The 6,189-nt window shown below is 48.8% G+C and overlaps 1 long non-coding RNA gene across 1 annotated transcript; it reads left to right on the forward strand.

The window, feature by feature from the left end:
• The first annotated feature begins 1,581 nt into the window (after positions 1-1,581).
• Positions 1,582-4,776, forward strand: LOC114605601 (uncharacterized). The gene is made up of 2 exons (XR_013394428.1): positions 1,582-2,467; positions 3,614-4,776. It is a non-coding gene; the product is annotated as an uncharacterized LOC114605601 (long non-coding RNA).
• The last annotated feature ends 1,413 nt before the right edge of the window (positions 4,777-6,189 follow it).

Here is a 6,189-nt window from a genome sequence, read left to right on the forward strand (position 1 = left end):
ATCCCATTCATACAGCTCTTGGCTTGCAAGTCCAACAGACCTCCCAGCTCCTGATAGTATTTTCCACCAAGCCTTTCCCTGAACTGAATAAGTTGGCCAGCCTTACCTTAGTCTGCGAAAACTGCCTCGCTATTTATACCATCTTGGACGCTTCTATTTTCGAATTGCATCTCGCTAGCTCGTAAAAACGACCTGCTTATTTCTGAGAGCGGCTCGCGCTAAGTGGATGCCGCTTATTGATTGTCAAAATCAACATCTTTCCAAAGCTGTAATAGTAACTGTCCCTCCAAATGTGCCTCTGCCTCCCCGTGCCCCCCTTGCTAATTCTCAGCAGGCGAGACTCTGCATTTATAGCCTCCCAGAATAGTCAATGCCCGCAAGTCTCCACTCCTGTACGCCTACAGCTAAATCATGGTACCCAGCAGATGGTGCATATGTGTTTCCTAATGCAACGTCTTGTATGTGTGTAGTTGACATAATTAAATAATTGTCCCCCACGCCATCTCATGTAACAACTGAACCAGAACTATATCTCTCAAAGGGAAAGAGCCAGGCGCTTCTTACATGTGCCACAGGAATTGCGCACACAAAGGAAGCATCGTCCCATAAATAAAACATGTTTTCTGCCTCCCTGTCGGTTTTATTGTTTAATCTGAACCTAAAGATCATGGTGAGACTATGAGAGCACAAGAACATAAGATAGAACCCTGCTAGATCAGGTCAAGGGACGCGGGGGGCGCTGTGGTCTAAACCACTGAGCCTAGGGCTTGCCGATCAGAAGGTCGGCGGTTCGAATCCCTGCGACAGGGTGAGCTCCCATTGCTCGGTCCCTTCTCCTGCCAACCTAGCAGTTCGAAAGCACGTCAAAGTGCAAGTAGATAAGTAGGTACCACTCTGGCGGGAAGGTAAACGGCGTTTCCGTGCGCTGCTCTGGTTTGCCAGAAGCAGTTTAGTCATGCTGGCCACATGGCCCGGAAGCTGTACACCGGCTCCCTTGGCCAATAAAGCGAGATGAGCGCCGCAACCCCAGAGTCGTCCACGATTGGACCTAATGGTCAGGGGTCCCTTTACCTTTACCTAGATCAGGTCAATGGCCCATCTCATACCCTCCAACATTTCTCTGGTGAAAATAGGAAAAAGGAACATTCCAAGATCAAATCAGAAACCAGGACAGCCTCTGTAAATCTGGGACTGTCCCTGGAAAATAGAGACACTTTGAGGGTCATAGTGGCCTACAATCCTCCTTCCATAAGTGGGTCTCCTATTTGCCCAGCATCCTCTTTTCAGTAGCCAACCACATGGCTGTGGGGAAACCTGCAAGCAGGACGCAAGCGAAAGAGCACTCTCCCCCTCCTGCGGATTCCAGCAACAGGTATTTGGGAAGCATTATTTCCTCTGACCATGGAGGCAGAGCATAGTCAGCATGGCTAGTAGCTATTGATAGCCTTTTCCTCCATGAATTTGTCCATTCTCTTTTCAAGACCTGCAAGTTGGTGGCCCTCACTGCCTCCTGCAGAAGCGAGTTCCCTAGTTTAACTGCCGTGTGAAGAAGTCATTTCTGTTATACGCCCTGAATCAGCTGGATGCCTGTGAATTTTAAGAGCATCCATGAGGCAGTGCAAACTTTTGTAGGGTGTAGTCACAAGTGCATGGGCTGAACTCAGATCTGAAGTGATGTTCCCTCCATCGCTATCTTCTTGAGCAACCCTGTAGAGCACACGTGCTGCTCTCCAGGTGTTGTTGGACTTCAATTCTCATCATTCTCAACCATTGACCATACCGGCAGGGGCTGATGGGATTTGTAGTCCAACAACATCTGAAGTGCACACCTTGTGCTGTAGAGCTTGGGACCCAAGGTGTTATGGCCTGGGATTCGACTCAGAGGCGGAACCTGAGGAATCCCAGCCTGCACAGGAGTCCCCACCTCCAGAGCCAGCTGAGCCAGGGCTGGGGCCTGAGCCGAAAGGGTCCTCACCTGTGCTGGATCCTCAGGTGCAGGCACCTGCTGAGTCTGCTCTGGCCCCTGAGGTGATGGAGGACCCATTGCCTGCAGGTGCTACACTCTCAGCCCCGTCAGGGGAAGAGGAGTTTGCCTCTGGGTCCGGTAACCCTCCAGCCTCTCCTGAGCTACAGAGGCTCAGGGCAGAGAGGCAGGGAACTAAGTTCCTGCAGGAGGAGTGCTCGCCTCCAGGCCAGGAGAGGCGAGTCACCTGTGGACCAGGGCCGCCGTATGCTTCGGGGCAGATAAAAGCCAGTCAGCCCCAGTCCCAGGTTGTGGGAGCAACATTGTTGGTAGCCTGTTCCTGCCTGCACCCTGACCTGCTCTTCTGCCAGAGTTCCTGACCCCACCCGACTCCTGCCTTGGACCCAGCTACAGCTTTGATGGACAGCCTCCATACCGCACCATCGACCTTGGACTGGACTCGGACCTCGCCTCTCGGTTGGCCCCCAGGACCAGCACACAAAGGTGACCCCCCTATTGCAGGTCGGTGACGGATCTAGGCTGAGTCAAGGGAAGACCAGAGCACAGGTAGCTAAAGCAGGGGAGGGGATTCTAAAGTGACCCCCCCCACAACCCCACTATATAGGCAAATCAGCGTACACATGTTTATTTAACAAGTATTTGCCCAGTTTGGCCTAAATCCTAGCCTCTGCCTGGGTTCGTTGGCTAACCCTCAACTCCATTCCATAGTAAGGTTGTTTCCCATGTGGTAAATTGCTGCTATTAGCGGAGAACTCGAGGATGTTTAAAAAAATGCTATCATGGGCCATTTGTCACTGATCATTGTCTCTCGTCCCATCGGGCAATTACCAAACAATAGGAGACAAGCTGGCATACGAGAAGCTCTTATTTGAATGGAGCACACTCTGACACTCATTTAACTTCCTTTCCCCCCTTATATTCTTTAGAATAATCTGGATCTTTTGTCATTCTTAATCTCTCTCCCCCTTGAGAGCCCTTTTCAATTTGTCAACACTCGGCTTCGGCAGTGGCGGTCAGACTACGGTACTCCGTCAGCTCGGGTCTCACGAGTGCTGAATGGAGAAATTCTATTTCTCCTTGGTTCTGTTTTCCCCACCTCCCCATTTTACAGTCCAATCTGGCTCTTGACCTTTGAGTACCTGCAGCTCAGGTGTCCAATCTCCTGCACAGGTACTACCCGAGGCAGGTAGAGTTTGTGGTATTAGACCAAGTCTATAAGCAAAGGATGTGTGTGTGTGTGTGTGTGATGGCTCAATGCCTTTCACAGATAGATTTTAGGCATTACATGGCAGGACGGAGTTTCAAAGAAAGATGTGCTCTCCCAAGCCCATATTCCCAGCATGTCTGCACACTCCTGTCTCAGTGATGTCTACGCTGGCTTGGTCATGCCCATGGAATGGAAGGTGGCAGGACCCCCAAGGATGTGCTCTAGGGGGAGCTGGCTTCAGGCATCAGGTCCATTGGCCCTCCATCTCTGTGTTACAAAGATATCTGCAAATGTGACACAAAGGCTGGTGGCGTTAAACCCGCTGCCCAGAGTGGCTGGAGAAGCCCAGCCAGATGGGTGGGGTATAAATAAATTATTATTATTATTATTATTATTATTATTATTATTATTATCCCTTGCAGACGACCACAGCACCTGGAGACAATCAAATTAGGTTGTGTCTCCACAGCAGTGAACATAGGAGGAATGAACACTGGGAGGAACGTCACTGCACACTCGCATCAGCACAACCGGATACCTTCAACAAAACATGTCTCTCCCGTATTGTTCTCTACAGCCACAGCGGGTGCTGTAACTCTCCAAAAGCTTGAACGCAAAGCTGCACTCCTCCCTTGACTCCAAAAACACATGAATGTCAACAACAACAGCTATCATCATTCAGGGTTACAGGAAGTTGCCTTATACTAAGTCAAACCATTTGGTCCATCTCATTCAATATTATCTTCACCAATGCTCCAGTGAATAAGGAAGAGGATGTTCTCAGCCGTACCTGGAGATGCCAGGGATCGACCCTGGGACCTTCTGCATGCAAATCCAATGCTCTTCCAATGAGCTACGGCCTTCCCAAACATTTCCACCCCATCTTCCCTCAGCAACTCCATGGCACTGCCAACAGTTAAAACAGAGGGCCCTGGAGCACTTCCTGTGCACCTGCTATTGCCTTTTCCCACAGTACAGTGGTACCTTGGGTTACAAACACCTCGGGTTACAAACACTTCAGGTTATAGACTCCGCTAACCTGGAAGTAGTACCTCAGGTTAAGAACTTTACCTCAGGATAAGAACAGAAATCGTGTGGCAGCAGCTGTAGAGACCCCATTAGTTAAAGTGGTACCTCAGGTTAAGAACAGTTTCAGGTTAAGAACGGACCTCCGGAACGAATTAAGTTCCTAACCAGAGGTACCACTGTACCATCACGACAACAGTGTTGTGCCAAAGCTCTCTCTGCCCCAGTTTCAAAGGTTGCTTAGCACGTGGCATTGGAAGTGGCAGAAAGAGCCCAGTGTTTCAGATACAGAAATTGAAAGCCTCTGCCCGTCGGTGGGTGCAAAATGAGCTGCTATGTTCTGGCCCACTTTTGCAAATACCCCAAACCACCACAATGATGATAAAAATGCCAGCAACGCCTTGTTGTGAAAATAGACTTGCTAATTCCTTGTTGTTGTGTTTTCCAGAAGTGTGTTTCCATAAGTATGCATAATGCATTCTCCCCATCACTTTGTAACTTCTGGAGCAAAGACTGTAATCTGTTTAAGAAGAACATGAATCAGACTGATAAAAAGTAATTGGCTGTTGTTGTTGTTTTAAAAAACCAAAACCCTCTTTTTTTATATATATAAAAAAACCACCCAAAAATAAAAAATAAAGCTGTCAAAAAGTTCTTATGGTAATGAAGAGCTTTGTTGTTATGACAATTGCACAGTCTCTCCTTCTCTTTTGAAGAAGCCTACAATGTGAAATTTGATAGGCAAAAACATCAGGAATAATTAAAACAAATGGTAAGCGAAGGGGAGGGAAAAGAAAAAACACATCTGCAAGTACAGATCCCCGCCAGAAAGCTTTAAAATCACACTTGTTAAGTGACAAACTTCAAATGGGATGCATATATATATAAAAACTGACACAGACCGATTCGCCAGCTGCCAGGGGCTAGGATAATCACACACTCCGAGTCCCAGCGCTTTGGGCAGAGCAAGGATTCCTTCCCTTGCTTGCTTTCTCATTCAATCCATCACACGAGGCATAATGTGCCACATGTACTTCTGGTGACTGAAGCAGGAGGAGTTTTTCATAGCGCGTTATGCTCTTTCAAGGAGCGCAATTATTCATGCTTCTCCCGTCGCATGAAACATCACAGTTGGGAACAAGGAATCTAGACACCTCACGCTCCACAGGACAGCGGGGTTGGGGGTTTTTTGGAGCCTTAGGGGCGCATTCTTCCCTGAGGAACCTTCTGAGTGCCGGTGGTGGGCGGGGCCAGAGGGGGAAGTGGGAGGAGCAAAGGGAGCGATCCTCACCTGTGCACAGCAGGCTACGTTCCAGCCGGAGGTTTCTGCACAGAGATACTTCTCTATCCAGGCAATGTGAGAAGCAATGCCACTCCTCAAGGATGCCTGAGATTCTACATCTGAGCCTTACAGGCTGCCATCTTGATATGCTAGTTAGAGCAGAATTAGAATGGAGAGGGACAGGGTGGGGCCTGAAGAGGTTTGGTTCTTGAAGGAACCCGTAGCCACCACTGTTTTGGAACAGCTGGCGCAAAAATGTGGTCCATTATACTGGCTGCCAGCCAGTTCTAGGGACAATTTGTGATTGCCTTGTGCTTGGGAAACAGTATTTAGGGCAGGCAAGGAAGCAGAAGACCTCAAAGGAGTGGAAGACACCCACACCCACCCACTGCCCACTGCCAGGGAGAGCAGGTCTGTTTCCGCTCATGAGAAGCTGCCATGTGCAGCCAGTGATTTTCTCCCACAAAAATGAATGGTGACTGTTGTATGTACGATGGAACCAAAATGTCTCCACTGAGAACTTTGGGGTGAAAGAACTTGGCAGGCGTGAAGAAGCCTGATCTTTTCTTGGGGGTGGGAGGAAATATATTATTTGACAGGCTGTTGGGAGATGGTGCAATTCCCAGAGTTCCTTGGGAAGAAGAATTGATTGTTAAGCCATTCTGGGAATCGCAGTTCTGTGAGGGGTCT

Source organism: Podarcis muralis, chromosome 10 (genome assembly GCF_964188315.1).
Source record: "Podarcis muralis chromosome 10, rPodMur119.hap1.1, whole genome shotgun sequence".
NCBI classification, from domain to species: domain Eukaryota; kingdom Metazoa; phylum Chordata; class Lepidosauria; order Squamata; family Lacertidae; genus Podarcis; species Podarcis muralis.